Here is a 16,322-nt window from a genome sequence, read left to right as displayed (position 1 = left end):
TCGGGCGTCAGCTTTCTCTTTCTCTGGGAAGCGAGTCAGAGGGGGCAGAGAGAAGTAATAGAAGCCTCGTAGGCGGAAACGGGGCTGGTTCCCAAATAACTGGCGAAGGTGGGTGGGGGGTTCTTGGCCGAAGGCTGAGGTTCCAGCACCTTTGGGATTTGTGTCGAATTCAGTGGATTGGTACGCCGAGTCTGGGCTTCCCCTTGCCTGCACCGCTCCCACGAGACCCCCCCCCCCCAATCACTGTGCCCCATTATTAGACGTAGAAGCGGTCATTGTGGTTGCAAGCTGGACTCAGATTACAGAGGCGAGGCATTCCGTGTAGGAGAGATAAGCGCTGACCGTAGTTCTGAGGGCGTGGGTTCATTTCATCTCCACGGGATTGATTATTCAGACACAATGCTACTCCTTTTAGGTATTTACATCGCCTTTAGAACAAAGTGAAGTATTAAAAAAGATTAAATACCCAGCTTTTTCGAAACCAAAATTTGGTACATGGACCACGCCCAACATTCTTGGCGGTCGCTATCCTAATCTAAGCCAAATTGTTAATGGTCCCTTCAGAATTGTGTTTTGCTATGATGCCTTAAAATTTTTTATCAGCCTGCTTGGGCCTTTTTAAAGCTTATTTCTGCCCAAGCTGTTTTAACTATCTGCTCCATTTTTATATCAGACTTTCTTTTTTTAACATCTTGGGTCGGCTTTTGCTTAGCATTAAAAAAAAAAATTGTTTTCTTAAGTGAAATACCTAAGAAAAAGACTCTCTGCAGTTTGGAATTTGCATTTAAATATATTTTCATACACTGGTGGTGGGAGTGTAAATTGGTTTAATCTTTTTGCAAATTAATTTGGAAACGAGGATCAAGAACCTTAAAAATGTTCATACCCTTTGACTTGGGATTATCCCACCCATGGGTATCTACTCAGAAATAGTCCAAAATGCAAAGACAGATTTCTGTCCTTTATTCATTTGATAATCAGATAAAAATGAGGGTTTGACAAACAAAACCCTATACTTACATAAAAGCACAGAAATGTGAGAAACAGAAATCTGTTATATTAAATTTATACTGACAAATCAGTATTGTTCTGGGTAGTCATGAAAATTCAGAAGAGCTTATATACAATCATGTTTTTATGAGTTTTCAGAGGTTGCTCTGACATTCAGGTACTGTGTCACAAAGCCTTCTATCTGATCATTACCAGCTGAGTATTCACATTGGTAGACAGACATCACTTCATCACTTCCCTGAAGGAGAGAAGCTGCATGATGAATATCTTCAAAAAGATTGCTTTGTCCTGAATTTTGCTTTAGAAATGGCAGAAACCAAGACTTCCACAATGTCTATTAAACGGATAATAGGCACCCAAATGATGAGTGTTTCTGATGAGCACTGAGGAGTTGCCCTAGGAAGAGAGAGCCATGCCATTGAGAGATTTTCAGTTGTGGGTGTTCCCCTCCTTGCCTTTATCTTAAAGCAGAATCAGGAGTTTCAAGGAGACAGAGTAATGTGGCAGTTAAGGGCCACAGCTTTGCTATCAACTTCCTAGGTTGGAATCTGGCTTCCATTCTGTACTAGCTGTAAGACCTTAAATTTCTACATAGCTCAATTTCCCCACCTGTAAAACTGGGCCAATAACAATGCTCTAAACTCTGTGGGGGCTCTTTATTAACCGTCCTCTACTTCATGCCTAGCATCACCTATTTAAACTTACTGCATGGCTCAATCCACTTAAGACCTTCTTTAGAAACAGTGCCTTCTTTGTGTGTCTATGTGTATGTGTGTGTGTGTGTGTGCTTCTCTTTTTATGTAACATTTTATTGAGCTCTATTTCATATACCCTATATTTCACCAGTTTAAGGTGTACAATTCAAATGGGTACAGCCACTATGGACAACAGTATGGAGGTTCCTCAAAAAATTAAAAATAGAACTACCATCAGATCCAACAATTCTACTTCTGGGTATTTACCCAAAGAAAATAAAACATTAACTCAAAAAGATGTACGCACCCCCATGTTTATTGCAGCATTATTTATAATAGCCAAGACATGGAAACAACCCAAGTGTCCATCAGTAGATAAATGGATAAAGAAAATGTGATACACACACACACACACACACACACACAACACACACACACACACACACATTCACACAGTGGAATATTATCCAGCCATAAAAAAAAAGAAAGAAATCTTGGGGTACCTGAGTGGCTCCGTTGGTTGAGTGTCTGGCTTTGGCTCAGGTCATGGTCTCACAGTTGATGGGTTTGGCCCCACATCGGGCTCTCTGCTGTCAGTGCAGAACTCTCTTCGGATCCTCTGTCCCCCTTTCTCTCTGCCCCTCCCAGACTCATGCACGCATGCACTCTTTCTCTCTCTCAAAAATAAACTTAAAAAAAATTTAAAAAAGGGGGCGCCTGGGTGGCTCAGTTGGTTAAGCGTCTGACTTCGGCTCAGGTCATGATCTTGTGGTTGGTGAGTTCGAGCCCCATGTCAGGCTCTGTACTGATACCTTGGAGCCTGGAACCTGCTTCAGATACTGTGTCTCCCTCTCTCTCCGCCCCTGCTTGCACTTGTCTTTCTGTCTCAAAAACAAATAAACGTTAAAAAAATTTTTTTTTCAGTTTCTGTGTCTCCCTTGCTCTCTGCCCCTCCCCCCTCAAAAATAAACATTAAGAATTTTGTTTAATCTTTAAAAAAAAAGAAGAATGAAATCTTGCCATTTGTGACAACATGGATGGCCCCTGAGGGCATTATGCTAAGTGAAATGAGTCACAGAAAGAGAAATACCTATGATCTCACTTATATGTGGAATTTAAAACAACAATGAAAACAAAGCCAGTCCAAGCTCATCAATGCACAGACAGATTGGTTATTGCCAGAGGTGGGGGGGGGGGGGCGCGAGTGGGGCAGAAGAATGAGTGAAAGGGTAAAAATGCACAAACTTCTAGTTATGAAATAAATAAGTCACAGAGATATAATGTACGGCATGGTGACTATAGTTAATACTGTATTGCATGTTGCTAAGGGATTAAATCTTGAAAGTTCTCATCACAAGAAAAAAATTTTATAACCATGGATAGTGATGGATGTTAATTAGACTTCTTGTAGTGATCATTTTGCAATATATACAAATATTGACTCAGGTTGTAGACGTGTCATATGACAATTACACTTTTTTTTGGAAAGACAGCACGTGCATGGGAGGGCACAGAAGTTGGGGAGGGGCAGATAGCAAGGGAGAAAGAATCTTAAGCAGACTCCGTACTGGGCTTGGAGCCTTACTGAGGGTTCCATCTCACAACTGCAAGACCATGACCTGAGCCAAAATCAAGAGTTGGACACTTAACCGATTGAGACACTCAGGTACCCCTGACAATTATACCTTGATTAAAAATGATAATAAAAATAAAGTATACAATTCACGGGTTTTTAGTATATTTACAATCAATTTTAGAACATTTTCATCATCTCAAAAAGAAACTCCATACTTATTAGCAGTCACTCCCCATTTCCTCCCGACTCACAGCCCCAGCTCAGGCAACACTAATCAATTTTTTGTCTCTATAGATTTGCCTATTCTGGACATTTCATATAAATGGAATCATATGTGGTCTTTTGTGGCTGGTTTCTCTCATGTAGCATAATGTTTTCAAGGTTGATCCATGTTGTATGATGTGTATTTCATTCCTGTTTATAGCTGATGAATTTTTCATTGTGTGGCTATATCACATTTTGTTTATTCATCAGTTGATGAGCATTTGGGTTTCCATTTTTGGGGTATTATGCATAAAGCTGTTATGAACGTTCATGTATGAGTTTCTGAATGGACGTGAGTTTTCAGTTGTTTTGGGTATATAGCTAGGAGTGGAATCGCTTGGGCCTATGATAACTCTACATTTAATTTTCTGAGGAATTGGCAAAGTATTTTCTAAAATGTCTGCACCATTTTGTATCCCCACCAGCAGTTTATTTTTATTTTTTTAAGTGTTTATCTATTTATTTTGAGAGCAAGTGGGGCAGGGGCAGAGTGAGGGGGAGAGAGAATCCCCAAGCAGTGGGACTCTGACAGTGTGGAGCCTGACTTGGGGCTGGATCTCATGAACTGTAAGATCATGGCCTGAGCCAAAATCAAATTTGGACGCTTAACTGAGTCACCCAGTGTCTGCCTCCCCCCCACCCCCCAGCAATTTATAAGGAAATGTGAAATGGAACAGCTGTTTTGCATATGTAGGGTATCTCACCGTGACTCAGTAAGATCTCAATGTATCTCAAGTGCCTTGCACTTCCCTGATGACTAAAAATGTTGAATGTCTTTATGTGCTTATAGACCATTTGTATATCAATTTTTGGAAAAATATTTACTCAGATCCTTTGCACATTAAAAAAAATTTTTTTTAACGTTTATTTATTTTTGAGACAGAGAGAGACAGAGCATGAAGTGGGGAGGGGCAGAGAGAGAAGGAGACACAGAATCGGAAGCAGGCTCCAGGCTCTGAGCCATCAGCCCAGAGCCCGACGTGGGGCTCGAACTCACAGACTGCGAGATCGTGACCTGAGCTGAAGTCGGATGCCCAACCGACTGCGCCATCCAGGCGCCCCCCTTTTGCACATTTTTAAATAGTATTATTTGTCTTTTCATATTGAATTGTAAGTGTTCTTTCTATATGCTAACCACAAATCCCTTAGCAGATATATGATTTGCAAGTATTTTCTCCCATAGTTCCATAATTTTCTTGATAGTCTCCTTTGTTTTTTTAAAATATTTTAAAGTTTATTTTTTATTTATCCTGAGAAAAAGAGAGAGAGAAAGCGCACACTCACAAGCGGGGAGGGGCCAAGAGAGAGAAGGAGAGAAAGAATCCCAAGCAGGCTCCATGCTGTCAGCACAGAGCCTGATAAGGGGCTCGATCCCATGACCATGAGATTATGACCTGAGCAGAAATCAAGAGTCAGGTGCTTAACCAACTGAGCCATCCAGGTGTCCCATGATAGTGTCCTTTGAAGCATGAAAGTTTTCAATTTTCATGAAGTTCATTTTTCCAATTTTTTATTTGATTACTTGTGCTTTGGGGCTCATATCTAAAAAACCACTGTCTAATCCAAAGTCATGAAAACCAACCCTATTTTCCTCTAAGAATTTTAATTTTTTAGTATGATGTGAGGTAGGGGTCCAACTTTATTCTTTTACATGTGGATTTCCTGTGTTCCATCATTTGTTGAAAAGACTATGCTGGAGCACCCGGGTGGCTTAGTCAATTGAGTGTCCGACTCTTGATTTCTGCTCAGGTCAGGATCTCACAGTTTATGAGTTCAAGCCCCGAGTCGGGCTTTGCACTGACAGTGAAGAGCCTGGTTGGGATTCTCTCCCTCCCCCTCTCTCTTCCTTTTTCTCTGCCCCTCTCCCTTTGTCATACGTGCTGTCTCTCAAAATAAGTAAATAAACTTAAAAAAGAAGAAAACTTTAAAAAAGAAGACTATTCTTTTCCCCATTGGATTGTCTTGGCATTCCTGTTGAAAATCAGTTAACCATAAAAGTTTTAGTTTATTTCTAGACTCAAGTCTATTGGTCTTTTTTTTTTTTTGAAAGCGTCAGGTTTGTTTGTTGGTTGTTTTTTTTGTTTGTTTAAGTAAGCTCTATGCCCAATGTGGGGCTTGAACTCATGACCCTGAGATCATGAGTTTCATGTGCTATTGACTGAGCCAGCCAGGTGCCCCTATTCCATTGGTCTTTATGTCTATCTTTATGCCAGTACCACACTGTCTTGATTACTGTAGTTTCATAGTAAGTATTGAAGTTAGGAAGTATGAGCCCCCCAAATTTGTTCTCCTTTCAAGATTGTTTTGGCTATTCTGGGTCCCTTATATATCCACACGAATTTTACCAGCTTGTCCATTTCTGGGGGAAAAAAAAGAATTTTGATGGGAAATGTGTTGAATCTATAGATCAATCAGGTGAATATTGCCATCTTAACAATATTAAGCTTTCCAATTTAAGAACATGGATATCTTTCTACTTGTTTATGTATGCCTCAAATTCCTTTCAATGATATTTTGTAGTTTTCAGTGTGTAAGACTTGCACTTTTTAAAAATTTATTCCTGGGGAGCCTGGGTGGCTCAGTCGGTTGACCATCCGACTTCAACTCAGATCATGATCTCACGTTGTGGGTTTGAGCCCCGTGTCAGGCTCTGTGCTGACAGATCAGAGCCTGGAGCCTGGTTTGGATTCTGTCTCTCTCTCCCTCTGCCCCTCCCCCAATCATGCTCGCTCTCTCAAAAAATAAATAAAACATTAAAAAAATTTTTTTTAAATTTATTCCTAAGTATTTTATTCTTTTTCATCCTATTGTATATTGTGTGTTTTGCTGTTTACAAGTAGAGTTATTGTCTTAATTTCCCTTTCAAGTTGTTCATTACAAGTGTATAGAAATATAATTGATTTTTGTATATTGGTCAAGTCTCCTGCATCCTTGCTGAGCTCATTTATTCGTTCATTTAATAGTTTTCCCTTCATGAATTTTGGGACTTTGTTGTTAGGTATTATGTGTTTACAATTGTTACACTTGCAGTGCCTTCTTAGTTAACTTTCTTTAAAATTTTTTTTATTTGAGAGAGACAGAGTAAGCAGGGGAGAGGGGCAGAGGGAAAGAGAGAGAATCTTAAGCAGGCTCAACACTCGTTGTGGGGCCTGATGTGGGGCTTGATCTCATGATCATGAGATCATGACCTGAGCTGAAATCAAGAGTCGGATGCTTTAACCAACTGAGCCACCCAGGCGCCCCTTCTAAGCTAATTCTTCAGGGCGAACTGGCAAGTGAGAAAGAAAAAAGTGGGAAGAAGGGAAAAGGGGAAGGGAGAAATGAAATCCAGTAGCCATCAAACTTTAGTATGGATTTCAGTGGCCTGGGGAGATTCTTTAGATCACAGTTTCCCAGAGATGCTGATTTGGTCTGAGGTGGAGTCCAGCAATCAGCATTTTTAACTCACACATCGGGCATTTCCCGATGCAGTTCAGACCACAGATGGGAATTCCAAGAACACATGGCCTTGAAAAACTCAATTCTCCCCACGCTGCCAAACTGTTTTTTAGTCTTTTTCATCCTCCACAAATGGCACCGTAATCCACCCAATTGCTCAAGCCTCAAACCCAAGACTTATCAGTGATTCCTCCATTTTCTTCCCCTCCCACACCCAATCCATTACCAAGTCCTCTGTATTCTATCCATTAAACGTAGTCTGAATCTCTCTGCTTTTTCTCTGTGTCTGCTGCCATCACCACTTCCTCTCACCTTGGCTACTGCAAAACCTTTTCAACTGAACTTGCTGTGGTTTCTCCTGTCTCATCCTACAACACGTTCTTCCACCAGCAGTCAGCATGATTTCTAAATAACTAAATACACTACAATGCACACACTTGAAGTGTACATTTTTATAAGTTTGACATGTGTATACAGCTGTGAAACCATCACTGTAATCAAGATAATATGTCCGGTATTCCAAAAAGTTTCCTTATGCCCCTTGGTAATTAATCCCTCTCTACTGCACCTCCCCAGTCACCAGTCCTCAGGCAACCACTCATCTGCTTTATGTCACTATAGATTACGTTGCATTTTCTAAAAATTTCTGTACATGAATATATACCACATGGGGTCTTTTATTGGTATGGCTTCTTTCACTCAGCATAATTATTTTGAGATTCATCCATATTATAAGGCTCATTCCTTTTAATTAATGAATAGTTTTCCATTGTATGGACGTGGCAGTTTGTCGAACGTGTGGATGGATACACCATGTTTTCACAATTATAAGTCAAGTTGCTGTGAACGTTCATGTACACGTCTATGTATGGGCACTTGTCTTCCTTTCTCTTCGGTAAATGTCTAGTAGGAGAATGAATGGCTTTGGTTTTTGTTTGTTTGGAGGAACTGCCAAACTATTTTCCAAAGTGGTCTTACCGTTTACGTTCCTACCAGAATTGTATGAAAATATTACTTCTCCACATCCCTACCAACACTTGTTTGGGGTCAGTTTTTAATAGTAGCCATTCTGATAGATATATAGTGGATATCTCACTGTAGTTTTAATTTCCACTTCCCGAATGACTAATGATGTTGACCATTTTTTTATGTGCTTATTTGCCATTTTTATATCTTCTTTGGTGAAGCATAAGTTCGCATCCTTTGCCCATTTGTAAATCGGGTTGTTTGCGTATTATGGAGTTTGAGAGTTCTTTATATTTTTTGGATACAACTCTTTTATCTGATATACGGCTTGCAGTTACTGACTCCCAGTCTTTACCTGATCTTTTTATTCTCTTAGCAGTGTCTTGTGAAAAAGCAGAGTTTTAAATTTTTTATAAAGTCCAGTTTATCAACGTATGCTTTTATGGATCATGCGTTTGGTGTCATATATAAGAAATCTCTGCCTAATCCAAAGTCAAAAAGGCTTTCTTCTATGTTTTCTTCTTGAAGATTTAGAGTTTGGGGGTTTACATTTAGGCCTATTACCCACATTGGGTGAATTTTTGTGTATGGTATGAAGTATGGATCAAAGTTGTTTGTTTTTTAATATCTTAAAATATTTATTTATTTTTGAGAGAGCAAGCGTGAGTAGGGGAGAGACAGAGAGGGAGGGAGTCACAGAATCCAAACCAGGCTCCAGGCTCTGAGCTGTCAGCACAGAGGCTGACATGGGGCTCGAACTCACAGACCACAAGATTATGACCTGAGCTGAAGTTGGATGCTTAACCGACTGAGCCACCCAGGTGCCCCTTGTTTTTGTTTTTGAATATACATATCCATTTATTCAGCAATATTTGTTGAAAGACCCACCTGCCTTCACATTTTGTAAAAAAAAAAAAAAAAAAAAGACAGTTGTCCACATGCATGTGGGTGTCTATTTCTGAACTTACTACCCTGTCTCATGGATCTGTTTGTCTCTCTTGATGGTAACACCATATTATCTTGATTACTATAACTTTATTGTTTTTTATATATGTTTATTTATTTTTGAGAGAGAAAGAGAGTGCATGTACACTAGAGAGGGAGGGGCAGAGAGAGCGAGACAGAGGATATAAGCAGGCTCTGTGCTGTTAGCACAGAGCCTGATATGGGGTTTGAACTCACAAACCATGAGATCATGATCTGAGCTGAAGCTGGACACTTAACTGACTGGGCCACCTAGCCACCCCTAATGCCTTATAAGAAGGACTTTATAAGAAGTCCTGATATTAGGCTGTATTAATCCTCCAATGTTGTTCTTTCTTTTCAAAGTAGTTTTGACTCTTCTAGGCTCTTTGCCTTTCCGTGTGAATTTTAGAATCATCTTTTCAATTTCTACCAAAAAGAAAATGTGTTGGGTTTTGTCTGAGATAACATAGAATCTATAGATAAAGTTGAGGAAGATTGACATATTAACAATATTGACTCTTCCAACCCATGAACATGGTATATCTCTCTTTATTTACATCTTCTTTAATTTTTATCAGCAATGCATTGTACTTTTGAGGGCATAGGTCTTGCACACTTTTTATCAGATGTATCCCTAAGGACTTCAGTTTTAGATGCTTTTGAAAACAGTATTGGTTTTATAATTTCAATTACTGCTTGTTTGTTGATAGCACATAGATATACAATTGATTTTTGTATGTTGATATTGCATCCTACAAACTTGCTAAGTCATTTATTTGTTTCTAGTAGTTCTTTTTCTTTTTTAAGTTTACTTATTTATTTTTTGGTGGGGAGGGACAGAGAGAGAGGGAAAGAGAATCCCAAGCAGGTTCCGTGCTGTCAGCATGGAGCCTGATGTGGGGCTCAATCCCATGAACCATGAGATCATGACATACAACCTGAGCCAAAATCAAGAGTCAGACACCTAACCGACTGAGCCACCCAGACACCCCAAGTTCTAGTAGTTCTTTTAGAGATTCCATTGGATTTTCTAAATAGATGATCATGTTGTCTGTGAATAAAGAGAATTTTACTTCTTCTTGTCCAAGGTTTTGCTTTCATTGCCTAGCTGCACTAATGCAGGCCTTACAATACTGAATGGAAGTGGTGAGAGCAGGCATCCTTATTCTTTATCATAGGGGAAAAGCATTCATTCTTCACCATTAAGTGTGATGCTAGATGTAGGCTTATTGTTAAATATTGTGGCAACATATACCTAGCAAAAAATCCCGGTATTAGATATTTCAATTTTATGGAAGGGAGAAAGGAAATCTAAAGAACAGAAGAATGGCCAACTAAGAAACAGCTAGGCCCCTAGGACTGAGAGAGTGTGTTTTAAGGAAGGGGCCCCTCTAGGATTAAGAGCCAGACCTTCTTAGAGAGGACATGGCCCTGGATCTGTGAATGGCAGAGAGGTTATTATTGTGCCGCACCAGTGAAGTTGCTGGAAATCTACACTCCAGGAATGGCTAGAAATTTGTCCCATAGGGTTCTGGGAACTGTTCATAGGAGGCATCTCATGATAGCCATTTTGCTATGTAACTACTTGACAGGGTTGTGCCTGGGGAGGCTGCTGCTTGCTGGGTGTTGTTAGCTCCTGTGTATTGTAGGACCCAACCTTGGAGAAGCTACCCATGCTGAGGAAGCCTACTGAATGAGTAAATGGAAATTCCTTCGGTGTTGTCTCTCCAGCGCCCTCTACTGTCAAAGCTAAATGTGTGCCAACTGACAAAGGCACAATATTTAAAGGGCCCATATCCATTTTCACAGAGCAGGCAATGAAGAGTGAATTTGGATATGAGATGCAATAATTTGATAACTGGCATGATTTTCCACCTAGAAACTTAAAAACCTTATATTTAACAATGATTGGGTATAAGGGAATTACTGAAGTTACAGAATTGCTGCATATCAGAATCTATGGGATATATGTAAAACACATATCCCAAGGAATATTCATATAGCCAAGAAAAATTCATATCCCTAAAACCCATATTGATAAAATTAAACAATCAATTGAATTGAATTAAAATTAATTAAATTCCCAATTCAAGTTAGAAAAAAAAAAAAAAACAACAGAAGAAACCACAAGGAAGAAAATAACAAAGATAAAAGCAGGAAGTAATAGAGAACTAGAAAATAGATCAAAAAAATAAAAATTCTGGCTTTTTGCATAAAGTCAGAAAATAGACCAGCCACTAGCTAATTTAACTAAGGAGAAAGCAGAGATACGTGGAATAAGAAATGACAAGAGGAAAGTAGCTACTAATACAGAGGAAGCCAGAAAGTCATAAAACAGTCCTTTACATACACAGCCCTATGCAAAGAAATTTATAAACCTAATGAAATGGATAATGTGTTAGGAAAATATAGTTGGCCAAAATTGACTCTCCCAAGATAAAAAGTTAATCAATTTCAAGGAAGAAATATAGAATGTTATTAAAGAACTATCACACATCAAAACACCAAGCTCAAGTTTCACAAGAGAATTCTACCAAATCTTAGAAAATAGTCCCATTACTATTTTATAAGTTGTTCCAGAGTAGAGAAAATAAAGGTAACTTCTAAATTCTTTATATGAAGTAGGTTAGCACTGATATTTCAAGCTGATAAAGATACCCCACATAAGATAAAATTGCAGACCAATATCATTTATACTGATTTAAAAAATCTGGAATAAAAGATTAGCAAACAGACTCAAATGCAACATTAAAGAAAATAATAAACCATAACCAAATGGGGTTTATTATAGAAATGCAAGGATGGTTCAATGTTAGATATTTATTAATATAATTCAACATATTTATAGATCCAAGAAGAAAATTCATGTGATTATTCCATACGTGTTTTATTACTATTTTTTTTTTAATTTATTTTGAGAGAGAGAGAGAGAGTTGTGAGTGCATGAGCAGGGGAGGCGCAGAGAGAGATAATCCCAAGCAGGCGCCACACTGTCAGTGCAGAGTCCAACGCGGGGCTCAAACTCACGAACTGTGAGATCATGACCTGATCCAAAATCAAGAGTAGGACACTTAGCTGACTAAGCCACCCCCGGCGCCCCAGGAAAAGATGGAATTTTTAATTAGTGTTGGGCTAAGTGGAAAACTGTTGGAATAAAGTGACAAAATCATATTCATTCTTAATCCCACACATCACAAGAAATTCCAAATGGATCACAGCTTTAAACATAAAAGATGAAACCAGGTGACCAGATAAGGACTGGATGAAAACAAGGATGAATTTTTCTATAACTTGGATATAGGGAAAAGCTTTAAAAAATCCAGATGTATCTTAAAATCCAGATGTTGGAGCACCTGGGTGGCTCAGTCAATTAAGCATCTGACTCTTGGTTTCGGCTCAAGTCATGATCTGGTTCGTGGTTTTGAGCTCTGCACTGGCAGTGTGGAGCCTGCTTTCGATTCCCTCTCTCTCCCTTTCTCTCTGTCCCTCCCATGCACATGCTCTCTCTCTTCCGCTGTCAAAATAAATAAATAAACTTTAAAAGTCTTTAAAAAATTCCAGATGTAATCGTTAAAAAAATTATTCATTTGGCTACATAAAAATAAAAGTTTTACTTAACCAAAACCATCACAAACAAAGTTAAAAGACGAAAGTCTGGGGCACCTGAGTGGCTCAGTCGGTTAAGTGTCCGACTTTGGCTCAGGTCATGATCTCACTGTTCGTGAGTTTGAGCCCCCCATTGGGTTGTGTGTTGACAGCTCAAAGCCTGGAGCCTGCCTCGAATTCTGCGTCTCCCTCTCTCTCTGCCCCTCTGTGCTTGCACTCTGTCTCTCTCTCTCTCAAAAATAAACATTAAAAAAAAATTTGTTTTTTCAAATGCTAATCTCATCCAGAAATATCCTCACAGACACCCAAGAAATCATGTTTAATCTGGTCACCCTGTGACCAGCCAAGCTGACACAAAAAATTAACCATCACATATGTTTACATGTATATGTTTATATATGTATGCATATAAGTATATTTTATGTTTGTGTGCATAGGATTATGTATGTGTGTGTAGCTAGAAGCACAAAATCCTTATTAGCATGTCTTGGACCCAGATGTTGGGCTCTAATACCATTCCACACAACCAGGAAGCAGGGTTCCTTCTAGAAATGGCATATCCCAAGCTGAAGGAGAGAGGCTCTTGTTATGCCATAAAATTAAAAAGTGCCAAAAAAAGAATGGTGGAGACATGTCACGAGGACACAAGAGCCAGCCTGAAGGAGTTTCATTGGCCAAATCTAGGACAATTTGAACACCAAAAAATAAGGACAGTAAGGAATTACACATCACTGAAGATAATAGAACTCCATTAGTATACACACATAATGCATAGATAAATAGATGAGACACAAGAGAGGCACTTGCTTACAGCAGAGTGCTGACTGGTGAATGTGAAGAAAGTGCTGGAGCTGGAAATTCATCATGTTTCAGGTGCAGTAGTTGCAATGGACTGAATGTTTGTGATCTCCCAGAATTCCTATGTCGGAACTCTAATGTGATGGTCTTTGGAAGTAGGACCGTAGGAGCCCCCATGGTGGGGTTAGTGTCCTTATCAGAGGAGGAAGAGAGGTAGCCCTTTGTCTGTTTCTGTTATCTGAGGATACAAAGAGAAGACAGCCATCTGCACACCGGGCATCGGGCCCTCACCAGGAACCCGACCACACTGACACCTGATCTCAGACTTCCAACCTTTAGAACTGTGAGAAAGAAATGTTTAGTATTTCAGCCACATAGTTGATGGTATTTTGTTATAGCAGCCTGAACTAAGACAGCAGCAAAGACTAGGTCAGGCAAAAATCATCAATGGATGCTAAATATATGAAGACAGTTTTGATGAAGAGCTAGATATTTGCATTGTCTTAAAATATCACCCCACAGATTGCTTATTCATTGCAAGCAGAAAAAACAGTAATGATGCCGAAGGAAAAAAATACACGATACCTTGACCAAATGATTAAATGGATGTCATGTGCCTCCAAATGGAATTTCCTGAGAATGACACCGTCATTTCTGTAGTATTCTAACTGGAGAGGTACAGCCTGGATGGAATTATGAGAAAGCACTAGCCAAACACAAAAGGAGGACATTCTATAATAAAAAGAAGAGAGACACTGTATTTTTTTCAATGTCGATGTTATTAAAGTCCAAGAACAGCTAAGAAACTGTTCCAGATTACAGCAGATTAAAGGCACTTGATCCTATAGAGGATATTACTGGCTCAATAGATAAAATTGGAATATGAATGGTAAAGTAGGTAAAAATATTGTATCAATGTGAAATTGCCTGCAGTTAACAATTGCAATTGCTCTGTGGCTCTAAAAGAGAATGTTCTTATTCTTAAGCAAAACACACAGACGGATTTAGGGGTAAAAAGGTATGATATATATAACTTATTCTCAAATGTTTCAGAAAAAAACTTACATAGAAGGAGAGCAAGGGACGCCTGGGTGGCTCAGCTGATTAAGTGTCTGACTTTGGCTCAGGTCATGATCTCACAGTTTGTGAGTTCGAGCCCCACATCAGGCTCTCTGCTGTCAGCATGGAGCCTGCTTCGGATCCTCTGTCCCCCCCCCCCCGCCCCCCCCCCCCCCCGCCTTCTGTCTCTCTCTCTCTCTCTCTCTCTCTCTCAAATAAATAAACTTAAAAAAAGGGGAGCAAATGATAAAGTAAATGGGACAAAATGTTAACAACTAGTATATCCAGATAAAGATGTTTTTGGACTATTCTTACAACTATTCTGTATGTTTGAAATTATTTCTTTTTTTTTAATGTTTTTATTTTTGAGACAGAGAGAGGCAGAGCATGAGCAGGGGAGGGGCAGAGGGAGAGGGAGACACAGAACCCGAAGCAGGCTCCAGGCTCTGAGCTGTCAGCACAGAGCCTGACGCGGGGCTCAAACTCACAGACCGTGAGATCATGACCTGAGCTGAGGTCGGACGCTTAACTGACTGAGCCACCCAGGCGCCCCTGTTTGAAATGATTTCTAAAGAAGTTATGCCTTCCCATGGGTCTTCACTTCAGCAGGGGCTTTCTCACATCAGTTGGGGATCTTTGTTCTCCAAACTGAATTTTGTTTCAGGTTGAGGGTTCAGTCAAGGCCAGCTTCAGGTGTCTCTCGTTGCCCTTGGAACAATATGCTAAGACGGAGTATATTCTCATGGCTAAGGGAGTGGTGCAAGAAGGCACAGCCAACTGCACAAATACAGGCTGAGATCACTGCTTGGGGCACATCCATCTGCCAACATCCCATTAGCCACGACAAGTCACATGGCCAAGCCCAAAGTCAGGGGGTGGAGAAGTCCATTCTGTCCCTAGTGAGAGAGACTGAAAACTCCCAGGCAAAAGGAGTGGATACAGGGAGGGTGAAAAATCAGAGCCAAAAATAATTTAACGTTCCACAGGTGGCCAACAGGAATACGTGGTTACTATTTAGAAAACTACTTGTTAAATCATAGCAAGCCAGGATGCTAATTGGTAGGGATGAAAATATTGCTTTTTCCTATGAGTTTGCCTCTGAAAAGGGCAATGTTGCAGCTAACAAGTAGCAAAGAGAGAGACTGATTGCTTCAGTCTGCTTTACTGACACCTCATGTCCACTTGCGGAGGCTTCCTCAGTTTAAATACCTGATTTTTATCTTTTCACCAAAGGAGGAAAGCTCAGAGATGACAAGGAAGAGATGTGCACAGTGGAATGGCACATTATTCATCTCTGTCTGGAAAGACAACTACTGGCTGTTTGTGCCAGAGTCTCTCTCCCAGTGTGGCAGGTGTGGGGCCTTTCAAGACCAAGTTCAGAAAGTGGCTTGTTAAGCAAATAATTCGAGCAGATGGAGTTGGATCTTCCTGAGGAAGTTTCTGTTACCTTATGCCTTTTCTTTCTCTCGTCTGCAAATAAGCAGATGTTCTTTTCTCTGGATACCTGTCCTAAATCCTGAAAAACAGAATATTCTGTCCCTTGGAAAATGCTGAAGAGACCCCACAAAGTCTTGCCCGCCAACCATTTTCCAGACCCCGTATGGAACACTGTATTATGACCAGACCACGGCCTTACTGTAACAGCTCAATGATTAGATTTTAGTCTGTGTAGTTTGTGCCTCCCCAGTATCCACTCAGCCTTCCTCCAGTAATAGTGCCCTGAATTCCCTTTGAAGACCCAATTCCTCCCACTCATGACTCAGTCCGTTTGGCTCTCATGGAGCCCATTCCATCCCCTACTGCAGGGTGGTTGTGACACCCAGACTTGAGCCAATTGGCGTATTCCAAACCCATGACTGGTTTAGGAGGGGCACATGAATCACTTTAGGAGACAGACGCTCAGAGTCAGATCCAGGACTTTTTTTTGCAAACAACCATTTAGA

This window comes from Felis catus, chromosome A1 (assembly GCF_018350175.1).
Source record: "Felis catus isolate Fca126 chromosome A1, F.catus_Fca126_mat1.0, whole genome shotgun sequence".
Classification (NCBI taxonomy): Eukaryota; Metazoa; Chordata; class Mammalia; order Carnivora; family Felidae; genus Felis; species Felis catus.
The sequence above is the reverse complement of the archived record's forward strand: the minus strand, read 5'-3'. Positions refer to the sequence as shown.